Source organism: Octopus bimaculoides, chromosome 6 (genome assembly GCF_046866305.1).
Source record: "Octopus bimaculoides isolate indiv1 chromosome 6, ASM4686630v1, whole genome shotgun sequence".
Classification (NCBI taxonomy): Eukaryota; Metazoa; Mollusca; class Cephalopoda; order Octopoda; family Octopodidae; genus Octopus; species Octopus bimaculoides.
The window spans coordinates 93,290,566-93,310,565 of NC_142933.1; the positions used below are offsets into that span (position 1 = coordinate 93,290,566).

The following is a 20,000-nucleotide window of genomic DNA, read 5'->3' on the forward strand; positions in this document are numbered from 1 at the left end:
TTCCAAGTTAGAATAATTGGAATAATCTCCATTGGTTCAGTTCAGTTGCCGTTGATATGTTAATGACAGCAGTTGTTCTAGCTTGCTCTTTTACGTGATAGAGCGAACATCTACCACGCGCAGATGCTGACTGGTCTGTAACAGCAGATGGATATGTTTTTCTGCTGCTGCTGTTCCACGTGGCAAGATGAACAATCTAGTAGTGTTAGGCTACTTAGTATTTTGGGTAACTCATTTTGTCGCTCTTTGCAATGTAGTGCTGGTGCTTGGTGCAAGGGTAATAATAGCACAATGAGAAAGTTGTCCATCGTGCTATTATTGCCCTTGCATTTGGATGTGGAGTTTCTAGAGGTGTAAGTGGACGATGGTTTGAAGTGGTTGGTTGTTTTGTTTTTTCTGTTGGTGAACACAGCGAGCTTTGGCAATATTTGCTGTGTCTCCTTGATCCCATTCATCTGGAGACTCCGGGATCAAAGAAATGATATCCTCATCACATCGAATGTATGCATATGTGCATGTAAGTATGTATGTATGTGTGGAGGCGCAATGGCCCAGTGGTTAGGGCATCGGACTCGCGGTCGTAGGATCGCGATTTCGATTCCCAGACCGGGCATCGTGAGTGTTTATTGAGCAAAAACACCTAAAACCCCACGAAGCTCCGGCAAGGGATGGTGGCGAACCCTGCTGTACTCTTTCACCACAACTTTCTCTCACTCTTACTTCCTATTTCTGTTGTACCTGTATTTCAAAGGGCCAGCCTTGTCACACTGTGTCACGCTGAATATCCCCGAGAACTACATTAAGGGTACACGTGTCTGTGGAGTGCTCAGCCACTTGCACGTTAATTTCACGAGCAGGCTGTTCCGTTGATCGGATCAACTGGAACCCTCGTCGTCGTAACCGACGGAGTGCCAACCAATGTATGTATGTATGTACATATATACATAAAATTGCTGGCCTTGTACCAAAATTAGAAAGAATATTGTTGTGGTTGTCATTGTTGTTGTTAAGCCTCCAGACACATTAGGCTGGAGCTTACATCGGTTTCCACGATGTTTAACTGACAAGACTCTCTTCTGAACGGGAGTCAGTCCGTTGCAAGGTCAAACCCCCACCGTACCTCATCTGTCGATGGTACTTCTGTTCTGCCGAATTGACTGAAGCAGTGTGAAATAGAGTGCCTTGCTTTGCTTAATAATACAATGCGCTACCCAGTCCGAAATTCACTCACGAGTCATTGTTCGGTCCAAGATTATAGTAGAAGACACTTGCCCAAGGTGACATGTAGCGGGACGGAACCTGAAAGGACTTGGTTAAAGACTTTGAGTTGATTTCATGCTATTTCTTGAATTAGTATTTCTCTGACGTTGCAAAAAAAAAAAAAAAAAAAAGCGAAAGCGAAAACAAAAAAATGGAAAGAAAGGAAAAAAAAAAAAGAAACTGTGGTGGGAAATGATTTTTTAAAAAATGTATTTAGAACTACGTATCGCCTGGAACCACTTGTTTAGAAAGGATTCTTAAAAATCTTACTGTTAATGTTTTCTTATTATTTTTATTCTTAATGCGGCAAGCTGACAGAATCGTTGGCACGCCGGACAAAATTCTTAGCGACCTTTCGTCCCGCTTTACGTTCTGAGTTCAACTTCTATCGGAGCCGACTCTACTTTTCATCCTTTTGGGGTCGATAAGTTGAGTTTATTTCAGATATTCTCATTTAAAAAATCATCTCCGGTTAATCATCGAGAGGACGTTGGTGTTGCCTTGGCGGAGGTTTGCGCTCTCTGAGTACTCTTGTTGTTGTTGTTGTTGTTATTATTATTATTATTATTGAGCCCTAGGCCTCAGTTGGTCGGTTTTCCAGTTTCCTAAGTGGCCGACCTGATAACATTCCCTCCGAACGGAACGCCTGTCCATTGCAGGCTTCAAGGCCAGCAATTTTGAAGGGAGGGGCACAAGTCGATTTCACTGAACCCATTACTTGACTAGTACTTTATTTTATCGACCCCGAAGGGATGAAAGGCAAAGTTGACCAGCAGGATTTGAGGTCAGAATGTAAAAAAGAGCCGGAAGAAATGCCGCTAAGCGTTTTATCCGACGTGCTAACGATTCCGCCATTTCGCCGTCTTAGCATTAATCTTTAAATTAATTTTCTTTTTGACGTTGTTTTAATCTGAATCCTTTTAAGAAATCCACCCAGCACCTTGCAAATAATCTTTCTGTTCCCTCTAAGTTCCCATAACTGTGATCTGATATGTTTCACTATCTCTCTAGTCTATGCTAATTTGTTTCTTTTGTGGTATACTTAAAAGTAAAATAAAACGATTCGTGTTAAAAGGTAGGGTGTGTGTGTGATTTATAGCTTCTGTGTTCACATTGTGTCCTGAATAATTAAAGCCAAGAGACTTGGTTAATTATTATTATTTTTTTTTGCGAGATTTCATTGTTTTATTTATTTGTTTGTTTATGTATTTACTTATTTAAATATTTCAATTGTTGACGTGTTTTTAAGTTTGGGATTATTTTCAAAGTCTATAAAGATTCATGTTGTGAGGTATGTTTATTGCCACTGACTAAAACGAAAGCAATTTAAAATATTTATTATAATTCTTTACCTGATATTTTCATAGCAAGACTATACAGTACACCTGGATGTCTATGGCTTTTTATCACCAGTAGATTGTTCTGTTTATTCCAGGTAGTAAGGTTTGGTATTTATAATGTATCTTAGCTATTGTACTCTAACATACAATAGCGTAGATAAATAATTAGTTATCTATCGAGAATAATTATCTTTACTAAATAAAACAGACCTCATGCCGTGATAGCATACTTAACTAATTCTTTCAGCTATAGGTACAAGGCCTAAAATTTTGTTGGGAAGGTGCTACACGATTACATTGACACTCGTGCTCAACTGGTACTTATTTCATCGAGGCCGAAGGGATCGGAAGGCAAACTCGACTTCGGTAGAACGTAAAAAGCCGGAGGAAATGCCGCTAAGCATTTTATATGGAGTGCTAACAATTCTGCTAACTCACCGCCTTTATGTTTAACTAAATAATTCTTTCTACTTTTGGCACAAGGCTTGGAATCTTGGAGAAGAGGCTTGTCGATTGCATCGACCCCATTGCTCGGCTGGTACTTATTTTATCAACCCCGAAAGATGAAAAGGCAAAGGACAAAATGCTAAATATTTTGTCGTCGTAACAGCAGGATGAAGTAAATGTACTAAGTGGTTTAAGAGATGGAATTTGTTCGTTTGTACGAGATCAGATGAAAAAGTACCGGGAATGTTGCTATGGTAACAGAACTTAATAATCTTTACCAGCTCTTTACACTCTGAGTTCAAATTTCACTAAAGCCAATTGATATGATCGACTAGTCCTCGCCCCTAAAACTGCTGGACTTGTACCAAATTTTTTTTAAGGCATCTGATTTAATCGGGCATCACTGGAGCTTCTATTCTTAAAACCAACTTCATGTAATTAAGATCCAAACTCCAAACGGTAAACTATAATAATCGATACCTGGTTATCGATCTTCTTGCCGTTATTCCCAGTATACCACGAATAGCTAAAACTCATGACATGTATTGACGCTAGAGGAGAGTTTAACATGTAACCCAAGTTACGGCACATAGTTTATAGAATGATACGAATTACTAACTTAAACAGACTGACAATTTATTTCCATGATTAGCTGACTGATTATATAGAAAAAAAAACCAAGCTTTGCTTCGGTGACAGCACAGATAAATGACGCATATAAGAGAGACGTGAGTTTAAAGAGCAGGAACATTTTTCTACTCAACAATAATGTCTACGTGTAAAAGAACTTTTAGTTTCTTTTGTACGTTTGCGGTGAAGAGAATGGATAGCTAATATTCCTAGGTTTTATTACCTTCGGACGACTAATTAATTTCTCGGCTCAACCCTGAACCAAGGGGTTTAAGTGGATGAGCAATCAATACTGTGCTCTTATATCTATCTAGCGAATCGATTGACCACCGAGGGCAGTGGTTCTCAACCGGGATCCATATTGCCCCTTAGCGGATGGTGGGTGGGTTGGGTCCATATAAAATTTTGTCAAAATTTACCTGCAATAAATTGGCTATACTTCTACAATACATAAAGTGTTTGAACAATACAGTTCCTAATGATATCTAATCATAGAAGTACAATAGGATAGGATTTTCTAACAGCGAATGGCTAGGAGGGTGCACCTGAGTAAAATAGGGATCAAAGGGGTCCCTAGGTAAAAATGGTTGAGAAAGACTGACCTAAAGCAAGCAGTGCTTCTCAAGGTGGGGCGCACGCCCTACTGGAGTGGTGTGGATTATTTCAGAATGGAGTATCATTAACAAGTGGATGAACTTGCCATAAAGTTTTGATTAAAACTTTGTTGAAATATACGCATATAGGCATGGCTGTGTGGTGAGAAGTTTGCTTCTCAACCATATGGTTTCGGGTTCAGTCCCACTGCGTGGTACCTTGGGCAAGTGTCTTCTACAATAGCCTCGGGCCGACCAAAGCGCTGTGAGTGGATTTGGTAGACGGAAACTGAAAGAAGCCTGTCGTATAAACACATACACGCACGCACACACACACACACACACACACCCACATGTATGTGTATATATATATACTTATGTGTGTGTGTCTTTGTGTCTGTGTTTGTCGCCCCCACCCCCTGCCGTCGCTTGACAGCCGATGTTGGTGTGTTTACGTCCCCGTAACTTAGCGATTCGGCAAAAGACGTTGTTAGAATAAGTACTAGACTTACAAAGAATAAGTCCTGGAGCCGATTTGTTCGACTAAAACCCCTTAAGGCAGTGATCCAGCGTGGCCGCCGTCAAAAGACTGTAACAAGCAAGGAAATAAAAGATAAAAAGAATGTGTATATATATATATATATATATATAAGGTGTTAGAACTTATCTACATATACTTCAGAATAAAGCGTTAGTCGAGTACAAAGCATAATATGAAATCAAATAATAGGCAAAGGAACAGGAAATTAATGCAATGAATTTCATTAGCTTACAGCTGTTTCTGCTATGAGATACAGGCTAGATTCTAACTCTGTTTAAGATGGGGCGCATTTCTTTTTATTAATCAAAGTGGGTTGTGGGACAAAAAAATTTGAGAAACACTTACCTAGAAGTTTATTTTGTTAACTGTTGAAGGTGATGAGGTTGTTATTGTTGTTCATGGTGTTTAATCACTTGTCAGCCCTGATCGAGGAAACATATAATCAAAGGCATTCCGGCTATGACCACCCCATCTTAATTTTAGATTATTACATTTACGATCACATTATCCAATGTATCTTTTCGTTTTTGAGACACTACTATATGATTTTGAGGGAGATTTGGCAGCTATTTTTAGCAATTCAAGTGACCAATAGACACTTCTTATTTAGTGAACACATAAAAGCTTTACTGCTTTTGATTCGGGAGATTTGGCTGCTATTTCTAATATTGTATTGTCTACTAGCAAGCTTTTGCATCCCTCTTCGAATGACACTTTTACAATCGAATAAAGACGCATCATGGCGGATTAATATCTGCCTAAATTGAAAACAAAGCAGGAGATCATAAAACAACCCCTCGTCCATTGTGTGAAAGCCTTTAGTACACGCTTGAGGAGTGAAGCCATATTCCCCCTAAATATAATCTTAATAGACCGTGAAACTTTCTAATGCATAAACTAATTTACCGTGAAATTGCTTTGACACAAACTCAGTTGTGCTTACTTCTGTCACAGGTTTATGACTGGCTTAGTGATGATACTTAACTAAAAACGGCTTATGTATATATATATATATATATATATATATATATATATATAGCTCACATAAAGAATAATGTATTTTATTTTTCTTCGTAAGCATATTGTTTGCATGGCATATAATCGAAAGATTGTTTACTATCGGCAATTTCGAAAAGAAAAGGGCCAAGAAATTGTAAAATGATAGAGAGCCGAATGAGAATGGATGTTTCATGATATCTGGCTTTGCTCTTCGCGTTTCTCGGTTCAGTATTCTGTTACTGTGTATTTATTTTTGATGGTGAACGCGTGATCGTCAGGGATTAAAGTTAAGATCATAATAAACTAGGTTTGTAAAAAATTCTCGAGTGTAATAGTTTCTGTTCACTTGTTCTTGCTAATGCCTTTGCGAAAACTACCATTATGAAATTTTATGTACGTCTTTCAGACTTAAATTTGAACCCATGTAGGGGAATTGATGGTTATAAGGATAGGAGGCAATGGCATACGATAACGAAAGAGCGCCGGAGATCTTGAATATGGAAAACCCTATTTTCTCTATCTTTGAGAATGTTTTCAAAAAGGGATTGAAATGTCTCGGATTCGGATATCTTTCAGCAAAATGGAGTATTTCGGGTTTAAAAGTAATTGGCAAATTCGTTCGAAACTGGCTGAATCAAAAACAGTAAACTCAGACCGACGCACACACACGCACGGACACACACACACACACACACACACACACACACACACACACACACACACACACACACACACACACACATTTACAGGATCTTGTTCAAAACGGGGGCACCAGTTTTCATTAATGTTTTATGTAGTGTTTTTTGGTACCGAAAGACTTTCAAACTTCGTATACTTATCTATTTTGTGTTATAGAAAAGAAAAAAATGTTTGTATTCGAATTTATTTCATGTAAAAAATTGTCTTATTTCGATAATTTCAACCAATCACTGACAAGTATTCATCTGTTTATACTTACTCCTTTGGCAGTTTAAGCGGTGTAAAGCGTATTTAATCTCCATTTATAATTTCGTTAACATCTGCCTGAACTGTATGTGTACAACATTTGCTTTTTTCATTTTCTTTCACGCGTGTTTATTTCGTTAACATCTGCTTGAACTGTATGAAAGGTTTATTAGCTACTGCCTAACCCTAACCCTAACCCTAACCCTAACCCTACTGCCAATATGCTTCAGCCATTTTTTGACAAGGAAATAATAATTTTATCACCGCCAGAATCGTTTGTTTACGTAGTCAGCACTTACTGTTATTCGGCTAAATGGACGTCAGTCATTGGTTGAAATTACAGAAATACGACAACTTTAACATGAAATAACTTGCGATGTACGTTTTTTTGTTAAGAAGACTAAGAGAAAAAGATGTTTTATATGACACATTCTACCAGTGTCCCAAGTTTCAAAGTTTCGTTAAGAAAATACTGGTGCCCCCGTTTTGAACAAGATCCCATTTACATATATAGCTATATGTATATACATATATGTGTGCGTATCTGTGTACTTACGTATATATACATGTATACGTTCATATGTGTGTCTGTGTGTATAGAGATAGATATGTGTATACATACAAAAGGGTACTGAAAAGTTCCTGGCTTTGAGTAAAAGAAAATACGAGAGGATCAGTTAATTGCAATTTTATTCACCATATTCCTCTCTCAGATTCACACACTTATTGCAGCGGTTCTTCAGCTCTGCTAAGCCCTGTAAAAAAAAAAAAACTCGGATGGTTGGGCCTTTAACCAGGCTTTTCGCGACACCTTTTTACAGAGCTTAGAAAAACTAACTGAAAGACCGCTGCAAAAAGTGTGTGAATCGTAGATGGGAATATGTTGAATAAAATCATAATTAACTGATTCCCCTGTATTTTCTTTTACCCCAAACCAGGAACTTTTCAGCGTGCCCTCGTATATATATATAGTGTATGTATGTATGTATGTATGTATATTTATACAGTCAGGCACACATGCACACACTTTTACTGTCTGTTTGATATCCTTTGACACTACAACACATCGTGTTCATTTTCTCTCAGCCGATAAAAATAAACATTTTCCCTTTCTTTTACTTTAAATCTCTAGTCTTAATTATTTGTCCTATATAATTTTCCGTTGTCCTAATTATCGTTATCCTTTAACATCCTGATATTGTTCATCGTTTCATTAATGCACCATACCTTGGTAGCTTCCCTCTATAAACTTATTTAATACTTGGATAGCGGAGTTAACAATATTGTTACTAAAGTGCCGAAAGTGTAGGGATCTTCATACAACAGCTAGAAAGGGACCTCTGTGTCCCTTTCTAGTTTGTGTTTTTCCGTGTCCTACTTCTTTGCTATGTTTCTGTTGTTGTTCTCTGTTGTTAGTTTCTATTCTATTATTACTTTTTCTGTGTGTGTGTATGTATATAGTTACATGTGTGTTTGTCCGCATGCGCGTGCATATGAGACCTCAATTCTTTTATAGGTTGTGCAGTTGAGAAGCTTGCTTCCCAACCATATGCACGTCAACGTAGACAAGTTACTTCTACTAGAGTCCTGGGCCGACTAATGCCTTGTGAGTGGATTTGATGGACGGAAACTGAAGGAAGCCCGTCGAATATGTGCGTGCGTGTATGCGTGTGAATGTATGTGCGTCTGTGTGTGTGCGTACGTGTGTATGTGTTCTTCCTTCACCACCGCTTGGCAACCGATGTTGGTTTGTTTACGTCCTCGTAACTGAGTGGTTTTGGCAAAAGATACCGATCGAATAATATCAGGGTTTAAAATAAGTACTGAGGTCGATTTGTATGGCTGCAGTCCAATGACTGAAACAAGTAAAAGATTAACAAAAAAAAACAACGTTTTATACACATATGTGTATGTGTGTGTTATATGTGCTTGTATGTACGTACATGTACATATATATATGTGTGTGTGTGTGTGTGTGTGCGTGTATTTATGTGCGCGTGCGCGTATGTGAATAATAACAAGACATAACTTGAATAACAGCTGAAGAGCAACCAATTATTCATTAATTATTGATGTCAAAATATCATTACATTTTCTTGCATCTGCTAACGGTTTACAGTTTACGTTGTTGTGGACAAGGACACATATCCTGTATGCCATTACAATGTTGGAACGTCATCGGAAATTTCACTTTTGAGTCGTTAATATTATTGTTTTTGTTGTTGTGTAACTTCAGTTTAGTCCCGAGAAGCTTTTCCCAGCTCCATCAGAAGTGTTCTTGCCATGTCGATCCCGTTTTTGTTTTGTAGGCATTGTGGGATCTTTTAAAATTCTTTCCAACCACCTGGATGATTTTCGAATTTTCATCATCAATCAAAACTGCATTGATGATGACGAAAATCACTTTCTTTTTTCTTTCTAGAAATTACAACTCGTTAAAATTATGTAACTTCTAGAAAAAAAAAACTACATCAATATATTAAAAAAATTGAAAAGAATTCTGTAGAAAATTCGACAAAATTCTTATCCTTAGAAAGAATCCAAAAAGATCCGTATTATGTATCTATGACTAAGTAATGCAATGTCTCACTATTTTTAAGTAGCCATACCTAATTTGAGGGAGATTTGGCTGCTCTTACGCAGTCTGAGCAACTACGTAGAGGCTATTTATTTATGTATTTATTTATTTGGTTCGTTTGCTTTCAAATTGGATTTCGGCGAAAGTTCACTGAGATAAGTTTGTTGTTGTCAGCTTTTGGTTCATGGGAAAAGTTGAACCCAACATTAGAAATCTGTGTTTCAGAAACTTGCTTTGCTGCAACTTGGGTTCCTGTTCAATCTCACTGTGCGTCACCTTGGGCAAGTGTCTTCTACAGCACTGGGCCGACCAATGCTTTGCGAGTGAATTTGGAAACTGTATGGGAGCTCGTCGTGTGTATATATATATATATATATATATATATCATAAATATAAGGGATTCCCTGCCCTCATTTCTTGTATATTTTATATTTGATATCTCTAAGTTAGATAGTTAAACCGTAATCCTTCCACACGGAACTTTTTTTCATACGGGACTATTTGTGGCGCACATGGAGTGGAAAATTTGTAGTTTAGAATCAGTAGTTCTTTGACTGCTGTTTCTGAATTTTCAGTATGTTGGAGAAGCAACTCAATTGCTAATCCCTTATATTTATGATGATAAATGGTCTTACCGATAAAGGTTTATTTCATACTGAACTACTTGGCAAAATTGTTAATTGTTAATTCTATTATTAATTGACGATTCCCTGCCCTCATTTCTTGTATATTTTATATTTGATATCTCTAAGTTAGATAGTTAAACCGTAATCCTTCCACACGGAACTTTTTTTCATACGGGACTATTTGTGGCGCACATGGAGTGGATTTCTTTGGGGTGGGATGCCTGAACTCGCTAGCCGATGAATTCGTAAGTGCCTTTCTTATCGTTGATTTTTGGTGTCGCATGGCCAAGGATTACCGTGAATTTTTTTTTAGAGACACTTTCAAATTTATCAGAATATTTGGGCTGAAGATTGGAATAGTGAAGTTTTCGTTCGCTTAACCATGAAACGATTCGTACCCAATTAACTAAAGGCTTGTTTTGTTTGTGCTTTTCCCTCCGGTTTTTTGTTCTATGTGTGCCATAAATATCGCCATCCATTTTAGAGAAAAATTTGTAGTTTAGAATCAGTAGTTCTTTGACTGCTGTTTCTGAATTTTCAGTATGTTGGAGAAGCAACTCAATTGCTAATCCCTTATATTTATGATGATAAATGGTCTTACCGATAAAGGTTTATTTCATACTGAACTACTTGGCAAAATTGTTAATTGTTAATTCTATTATTAATTGACGATTCCCTGCCCTCATTTCTTGTATATATATATATATATATATGTGTGTGTGTGTGTGTGTGTGTGTGTGTGTGTGGATAATTTATCCTGATCACGCTATTTATACCATTATCACGCGTTTGAGAAATAAATTTATTTCTGTATCTTACAATACATCTCAACGCTTCAAAAATAAAAAATAAAATTTTTTAAACTTTGTTTACTTTCATCGTAAAGTTGAATTTAACGTTAGCGTCTTATGAAGCTAAATTTATAAGTTCTAAAATTGCAGAAGAATTCGTTGCTGGGCAGTTTAGTTTAAGGGTAAAACACTTGATGCGTAATCACAGAGATGTGAGTTCGAGTCTCATGGCTGGCCGGTAACGTATTTTTCTGCAATATATGGATAATTTATCCTGATCACGCTATTTATACCAGTATCACGCGTTTGAGAAATAAATTTATTTATCATATATATATATACGGGGTGACATGAAATCACGCAGCATCCTACAATATGTGAAATTGCTAACATTCTCTTTTTTATCTTTTCACAACTGCCAATGTTACTCACAAACCAATCCTCGTTGGATGGTGGGAGATAATCAACAAGGCGGGGGCCAAGGTAATGGTGTGGTGTGGGATTTGACACAATCAAGTAATTGGACCATTTTATTTTGAGGGTTCTGTGACAGGTGGTTCGTATTTGGACATGCTTGGCAATGAGAATGCCTCACGTGCATTCACTTAGAAGGGGAAATCCTGTCTGGTTTCAGTAGGATGGGGATCCGCCCCATTATGCATTACAGGTTCGTGATTTTCTGAATGAACATTTTCCAGGGAGATGGCTCGGGCGTCGCAGGCCAATTGAATGGGTACCACGGTCACCAGATTTAACTCCCATGGACTTTTTCTTCTGGGGCTAGATTAAATTCCTTGTGTATTCTGAAAAGATTCGTGACCAAGGACATGTGAACAAGTCAAAGGCAATGAAGAGCTATTTGAGAGGGTTCATTGCAATTAAAAATTCCATATGAACATGTGTTTAGAGCTACATGGCCAACACTTTGAGTATTTGTGATGGATTAGGCGTAGGAGTGGCTGTGTGGTAAGTAGCTTGCATACGAACCACATGGTTCCGGGTTCAGTCCCACTGCGTGGCACCTTAGGCAAGTGTCTTCTACTATAGCCTCGAGCCGACCAAAGTCTTGTGAGTGGATTTGGTAGACGGAAACTGAAAGAAGCCTGTTGTATATATGCATATATATATATATATATATATATATATATATATATATATATATGTGTGTGTGTGTGTGTGTATGTTTGTGTGTCTGTGTTTGTCCCCCCCCAACATCACTTAACAACCGATACTGGTGTGTTTACGTCCCCGTAACTTAGCGGTTCGACAAAAAAGACCGATAGAATAAGTACTAGGTTTACAAAGAATAAGTCCTGGGGTCAATTTGCTCGACTAAAAAGCGGTGCTCCAGCATGGCCGCAGTCAAATGACAGAAACAAGTAAAAGAGAAAGAGATATTTCCCATGCTGCGTGACTTTGTGCCCACCCTGTATATACACGTGTGTGTGTGTGTTTGTACGTGTGTGTTTGTGTGTGTGTGTTTGTGTGGAGAGAGAGAGAGAGAGAGAGAGAGAGAGAGAGAGAGAAGCGGGATGACTGAATGTGAGAGAGATGAGAGAGATCGTTCTTGATGAGCGAAACGCATGATTTCAAACGGTTCTCATTTGGTTGGAATACCGATGAGATGTCGAGTGGGACCGAAACCACCTACACTTAGGACAGCCGATAGGTATAGCGATCGTCGATTTTTTTGAATACTTTTGGCTGACTTCAATTGTCGAGAGCAGCATCAGACCAGATTTAGTTGTTTCTCAATTTCTCACTTTCTCCCCGCCTCTCTCTCACTATCTATCTATCTATCTATCTATCTATCTATCTATCTATCTATCTATCTATCTATCTATCTATCTTTATATATATATATATATATCTATATATATATATATCTCACACATTCACTCTCTCCCTCTCTCTCAATTTCTGGCTCTCTCCCCACTATGTTAGACGTTTAGTACGTACTTGTATGTGCTATTGGTCACAAAATGAGATGAACGAGAGCTAGGTGTCTAAGCAATGGTCACAATGCGATTGTGTGAGTGCACCCTTCCATATATATATGTCTGTGTGTGTGTATATAAATACACACACAGTTACATATTTGTATGTGAGTGCGTATCTCTGTCGTTCCGAGGAAGCTATGGGATGTTGCACAAACACTCAACTCTGAGTACAATGCATCTTATAACTGAAACAGCTATTAGCTATTGAAGTCGATTATGTGACCCCACGTCCCTTGTCATTCATTAATATACCTATCTATCTATTTATTTATCTATCTATCTATCTATCTATCTATCTATCTATCTATCTATCTATCTATCTATTCTTCTATTGTTTTATACGTTTCAGACTTGAGGCTGCTGCCATATGTATACATACATACATACATACATACATACATACATACATAAAGCTGAAGCAAATTAACACCAAATATACAGTGCGTGTGTTTTTATTGGCTAATCTGACAATATGACCGTCCCCAAATACAACAATATATATATATATATATATATATATATATATATATATATATATATATATATATATATATATATATATATGTATATATATATGTCTGTCTATCTATCTATCTATCTATCTATCTATCTATCTATCTGTCTATCTATCTATCTATCTATCTATCTATCTATCTATCTATCTATCTATCTATCTATCTATCTATCTATCTATCTATCTATCTATCTCTATGGACGGACGGTAGACGTGTCGGCTCTGTAAGTTTTGCCTTTTTCATGTTTTAAAAAGTTTGTTTGTAAAGTTTATTTTATATACAAAGTTGTATAACAACTTGTAGACTCTCTGGTGCAAGTTTTTTGCGACGGAAATCTGCCCTGTGTGGCACATTTCCAGGATATAAAAACCAATTTCGGCTTTCTAGCCATTTTTTTTTGAGACGATGGCGTCTTGTAGCCATGAAAATCTTTGTGACACGAACGCTGCATTTTGCAGTGTTTCGTTCGAAAAAGAATTTCCTAGTCTTCCTTCCTCACAGTTAAACGAGAGAATGGAGAAAAAGAAAAAAGAATTTACACACAAAAATTCAAGTGTTAACACCGCCACCACCACCACCACCAACAACAACAAAAACAAAACTGTAACCAAGGTTACAAAACAGAACATAGACAATATTTCCAAAGAATGTGACGTCAGCACCAATTCTGGTGACGACATCATTACCACCACCACCACCAACAACAACGACAACAACAACAACAGCAGCAGCAGCAACATTTCAACTCAACCTTTGCTCCCTTCACCAGCAGCAAGCGAAAGAGAGGAAGGAAAAAGCCACAACACCACTGACACAAATACCACATCTACTACCAATACCAGTACCAGCAACAACAATAACAACAATAACACAAACAAAAACTTTGCTGAAGCTTTGAAGCAAAGTGAAACTGTTGTGTCCTACACAACAAAAGAAATAATAGAGATGAGAAAATTAATCACCAAAGAAAGCGGTGAAATACGCTTAAACGTACCACAACACATATTAGACGAAGCAAATAGGAAAACAATAATTTATAAAATAATAAACACAAAAAGTAAAAGGCCGGAACAAGCCAGTATAGACAAGATCGAAAGATGCTTGAGATCTATTTGGGACAAAAAATCCTATATCACGTATTATAGGTTTGCACAAGTTCAGGTGATTTTTCGAAATGAAGAGTTGGCGAAGACGTATTCAACGCTAACTCTTCACACACCTGAAATAACAATGTTACCCAGTTACCTTGGCCAAAAGGTAACAAAGGTAACAATAAAGCACGCACCTCCAACAATCGACACACTATGGTTGATATCGGCCATATGTATTGATATGGACAACATTAACATACTGAAAATAAACGTTGGAGAGAGCAATTGGACCGGAAAAAGCATACAAATCTTGTTCCACACAAACGAACAAGAAATCAAAAAAATCCCACCATACATCCGTTTGGCAACAAACCAAAAGTTGCATATAGTAGTAGAGGGCAGGCGGCCTCGCTGTTACTTATGCGACAGCGAGGCACACCTTAAAAAGGAGTGTCCGACTGCCCGAAAAACACAACAACAACAACAAGAACTAACTAAACACACAAAAAAAAGCCTTGCTGCCCACACCGCCATCCACACAAAAAACAATAAAAGCAACATCAACAACATCAACGAAAGAAAATACAACAAAAACTACAAAATTAACAAACAAAGAAGACGAAAAAAGAAAAGACAATACAAAAACTGATACCCCTTCCCCCACATCACTTACACCACAACCAAAAATTCAACAACCAACAACAACAAAAACAACAATACAACCACTTACACAAGCAAACACAGAAGCATACAACATGCCTCTACCTCCTTCCGATTCCTCAGAGTTTTCATCTGAAGACGAGTCAAGTACTGAGGAATGGAAAATTGCCCAAAAAGGAAGGAGGAAGAGGAGCAAAAAAAGAAAAACGAACAACAACAAAGCAGGGAGATTCACATCTCCCGAAAACACTCCCAACGCCTACACGATAAACACCAATGCTAACACACCAAAAACAATGCTAACAGCAATAGACACTACAAACACAGAGTTGATGAATGACATCAACTCTAAAACAAACATCACAAATAACGACATCAAAACAAACAACCACCCACGCACAACACCGCCAAAACATATTAAAATTTATCATGTAACACCAGCATTACACAACACAATAAAATCCCTCTACCCCAACTCGGTAGGGGGATTCCAGAAATATTTGTGCAAGAAATTGTACAATAGCCTCCTTGGTGAAAAATCCAAGGAGGAAACAAAACTTTCGAACGGTAAGTAACTTTCTGTTCTTTTGTTTTGTGCTTTAAAGCACACGTATAAATAGAATCATGGTGAAGATTGGTTGTGTGAATGTGCGTGGCTTAGGGTCCCCTTGGAAACAAGGGTACCTCTTAAATGACATCAAGTCACACAATTTGGATATCATAGCCATTAGTGAGACAAGACTCCATGAACCGCGGGCCCTAAAGTCCATGTTTGGCGGACAGTTTAACATTTATTTTTCTCCCTGTCTGCCGAGGATGGGCGGTAGTGGCACGGCGGTTCTTTTTCGCAAGAGTCTGGATCTCCAAGTAAAGACGATATTTACGGACCCGGAGGGTAGACTGGTTGTCCTAGATGTGGACGGCAGCGATGGAGGCGCTTTTCGGTTGCTGGCAGTTTATGTGCCTCCTTTAACAGGTCGGTCAGACTTCTTTCGACGTCTAGAAGTATTCCTGGGAACGTCTCGTCCCTTACTTTTAGTGGGGGATTGGAATGCTACCTTGGACACGCATCTAGACTACGTGGGGAGTGACAAAACTAGAAGAGGATGCAAAGGCCTCATAGACCTGCTCAGACGCTTCCAGTTGTCTGACAGGTACCGACTCGACCACCCAAATGTGCCAACGTGGACTTGGAGCAACCGCATTGGGTCGTCGAGATCGTATCTAGATAGGATAGTGTGTAGGACAAGAGATAGAGATAGTTTAGGATGTCCACAGTTCCACATAGTCAGCTACACGGATCACAAACTTGTGACGTGTACGCTAGACTTAGATAAGGCACATAGGCAGGGTCCCGGTTACTGGAAACTAAACGCGTCTTTCCCGTCGAGACAGGTTTTCAGAGACCGGATTAGCACGTTAGTAAAGAGGGCTTTGACGGGAGCCATCGTCAACAACAAATGGTGGTTTGCCCTCAAGAGAGCAGTAAGAGCGGAAGCAATAAGGTATAGCAGGGCACTAGCTGTAGAGAGGAACAGAGTAGAGGGGGAGCTAGTGATAAAGTTAGAAGAGGCATTGCGAAGTGGCATCGCATCCGACGTTTTAGCGGCGAGGTTGGCCCTCGACCAACACTTCAATGCTAAACACGAAGGGTGTGCTGTCAGGGCAAGGATGCGTGCTCTGAGGAATGAAGGTGTTGGAGCCGCACGAGAGGCCCGGGTGGCGGAGGCGCAGCGGGGTAACAGAGCCACCATCCGGTCTCTGGTAGACGAACAGGGGCGCGAATTGCTCGAGCCGAGCAAGATGTGCGAGGCGTTTCAGCGGCATTTTTCCCGACTGTTCGGGAGGAGTGGCGAGCGAGAAGGTAGGGTGGACTTTAGTGCCTACCTGCACAGCTTGCCACGACTCTCGGCAAGAGAGGCGGAGTGCTGCGAAGGGGTCATCACGGCGGAGGAGGTGAGGGACGCGATGGCGGGTTGCTCGACGGACAAATCTCCGGGCTTGGATGGTCTGCCCTACGAGCTTTACAACTGTATGCCAGACTTGTTTGGAGAAGTCTTGGCGGCCGTGTACTGCAACTGGCAGCAGAACGGGAGCATTCCCGGTTTTGTGAGCCGAGGAGCGGTAACGCTGCTGAAGAAAGATCCAAACAAGGGGGACGCCATAGATAACTTTAGGCCCATCACTCTGCTCAATGCAGACATGAAAATTTTGGCCAAGGTGTTAGCCAAGCAGTTGGCGCTTGTCATCGAGAAACTGGTCGGCACGGAGCAGACGTGCGCCGTGCCGGGCCGGAGCATCCATGACAACCTCCATCTGATGCGCTACATCATAGAGAGGGTAGTTAAGGAACCTGGCATGGGTGGGGCCCTGATCAATTTGGATCAATCCAAAGCTTTCGATAGGGTAGACCATCGATACTCTGAGGCCGTCCTCGAAGCGGCCGGCTTCGGTCCCGTTTTCCGCGGCTGGATGGCTGCCTTGTACACAGGCATCCGTTCGGTTGTTCGCGTCAATGGACGTCTATCGGGACCCTTCGACATTGCACGTTCGGTTCGTCAGGGATGCCCCCTGTCGCCGCTCCTGTACATATTGACTCTCGAGCCACTACTGCGGAAGCTGGCGACGCTGAGGGGCATCCCGCGAGAACTGGGGTGCGGGACGAGCGTGTCGGCATACGCGGACGACGTCACCGTCATAGCGTCTAGCCACGAGCACATCGCGCTTGTCGGCGAGACGCTGAAAGACTACGAAGCGGTAACGGGAGCGAAAATCAACCGGGATAAGTCGGTGGGTTTGCTGCTCGGCACCTGGAGAAGCAAGCCCATACCGTCCGGCAGCGCCTCAGTAGTGGGACGCTGGACGGACGGTCCGGTCAAGTTGCTCGGAGTCTGGTTCGGTCCGGACCTGCAAACGGAGAAGAACTGGGACGAGATAACGAGTAGGGTGGCCACTCTCTGCCGGCAATGGTCCGAGAGGAAGCTATCCCTAAAAGGTCGGGCGGAGGTGGCGAACGCGTACATCGCGTCCGTCATCGAATACCGCCTGACCGTCGTGCCTTGTCCCGATCGCGCCATCACCGAAATGGAGCGCATCCTCTTCCGCTTTTTGTGGAAAGGAAGCGTTTCGATGGTGAGGCGATCCGTTTGTTGCCAACACCCGCTGAAAGGAGGGCTGGGCATGCCGTGGTTGATGATGCGCAGACATGCGCTGAGACTGCGACATCTCCGGCTCTACGTAGACGACGGTGAGCAGGTGTGGTCGCCGTTTGTGCGACGCGCTTTCCCGCAGCTCGTCTCCATGACCGAGCTGCAGTCGTGGATCAAAAAGAGGCCGAGGAATGGCGAATGGCACCGTGAGTGTCGCGTTGCTCTGCAACAACTTTGCCGTCCCGGGTCGACCTTGAGCGGCTGCATCACAACGAAGTCATTCTATAGGGGATTAGTGGAGGGCAGGTACGACGACGATCTTGGGGCGAACCTGGGCGTCGACGAGGAATACCTGACCCGCCTGTTCAGGACGACTTTCGGGCCGGGACCTATGGACAACTTCCAGAGATCCCTGGCCTGGCAGTGTTACCGAGAGGCGCTACCCGTTCGGGATAAGCTCTATAGACACGGCTCGCGAAATGCGGGGCCGACCTGCCCGAGATGCGGTCAGAGCGATGAAACCGTTCTGCACGCACTCGTGCAGTGTCCAACCATTTCGGAGCTGTGGGCTTATGTCGAACGACTGCTGTCGCGTGTGGGACGAGTCGGTTTATCAACCGAGTCTATCGTCAATATCGTCACGCCTCTTTCCTTTAAACGGGAAGGAAGAGCTGTATTTATCGTACTTGTGGCTATGGCGAAAGAATGCATCTGGTGGACGCGTCTGAAAGGATTAGAGACAAACACTTTCCTCTCTGGTCAATCTCTCATCAACTTTTTCAAGTATCACTTGAAAAGGAAGGTGAGAGTAGAGAGGCAAGTGTTGTCTAGCAAATGTTTCGAAAAAAGATGGATACATGTAGCAAGAATGGCACATATAAATGACGAAGCCACCTTGACCATGATTCTATAAAACGTTTTAAAATTTTGTAAACAGAGAGTTACTCACGTTTCTTGCTTAAATAAAAGAAATTTTATTTAACAAACTGTGACGCTAAAGACCGAGGTTACCGTGGTCTTTTCGTAGGTTTTTCTTTCCACGGATAACCTCCCCATTTATTGGGAATTTTTTGTATTATTTCGTATTTTTTGTAAATACCCCAAACGTTTTGCGATGTTTTTTTTTCATCGTTGTCCCCACTTTTGTTTTTTTTTTTTGCTTTGTTTTCGGCCCCCTCGAAAAGAAAAACTCTACATTTGTATTTTGTCCCCTCTGTGTTGAGCCCTGTGTGGCTAATAAAGAAACCTATCTATCTATCTATCTATCTATCTATCTATCTATCTATCTATCTATATCTATCTATCTATCTATATCTATCTATCTATCTATCTATCTATCTATCTATCTATCTATTTATCTATCTATCTATCTATCTATCTATTTATCTATCTATCTATCTATCTATCTATCTATCTATCTATATATATATATATATATATATATATATATATATATATATATATATATATATATATATATATATATATATATATTATATATATATATATATATATATATATATATATATATATATATATATGCTCAGAGACAGGAAGGAATTTTTATGAACATCGTCTCTGAGAATTGTTAGCCTGTATATACGTGCATATAAGTATACACACGTATACGTGTAAATATGTATATGTATGTATATATATATATATATATATATATATATATATATATATATATATATATGCGAGTAAAAATAAATACAAAAAAATGGGGTTTTGTATGATTGTGTATAGAGGAATATATTATTTTGTTTAAAAGAGTTCCAACACTGTCTGTTTTTTATGTTTTATTTATATTCCTGCAAAACCAATGTGGGATA

The 20,000-nt window shown here is 40.0% G+C and overlaps 1 protein-coding gene across 2 annotated transcripts in view; it reads left to right on the forward strand.

Moving 5' to 3' along the window:
* Window positions 1–20,000, forward strand: part of LOC106880735 (forkhead box protein J1-B) — a 179,384-nt gene that overhangs the window by 95,652 nt on the left and 63,732 nt on the right. The window lies entirely within an intron of this gene.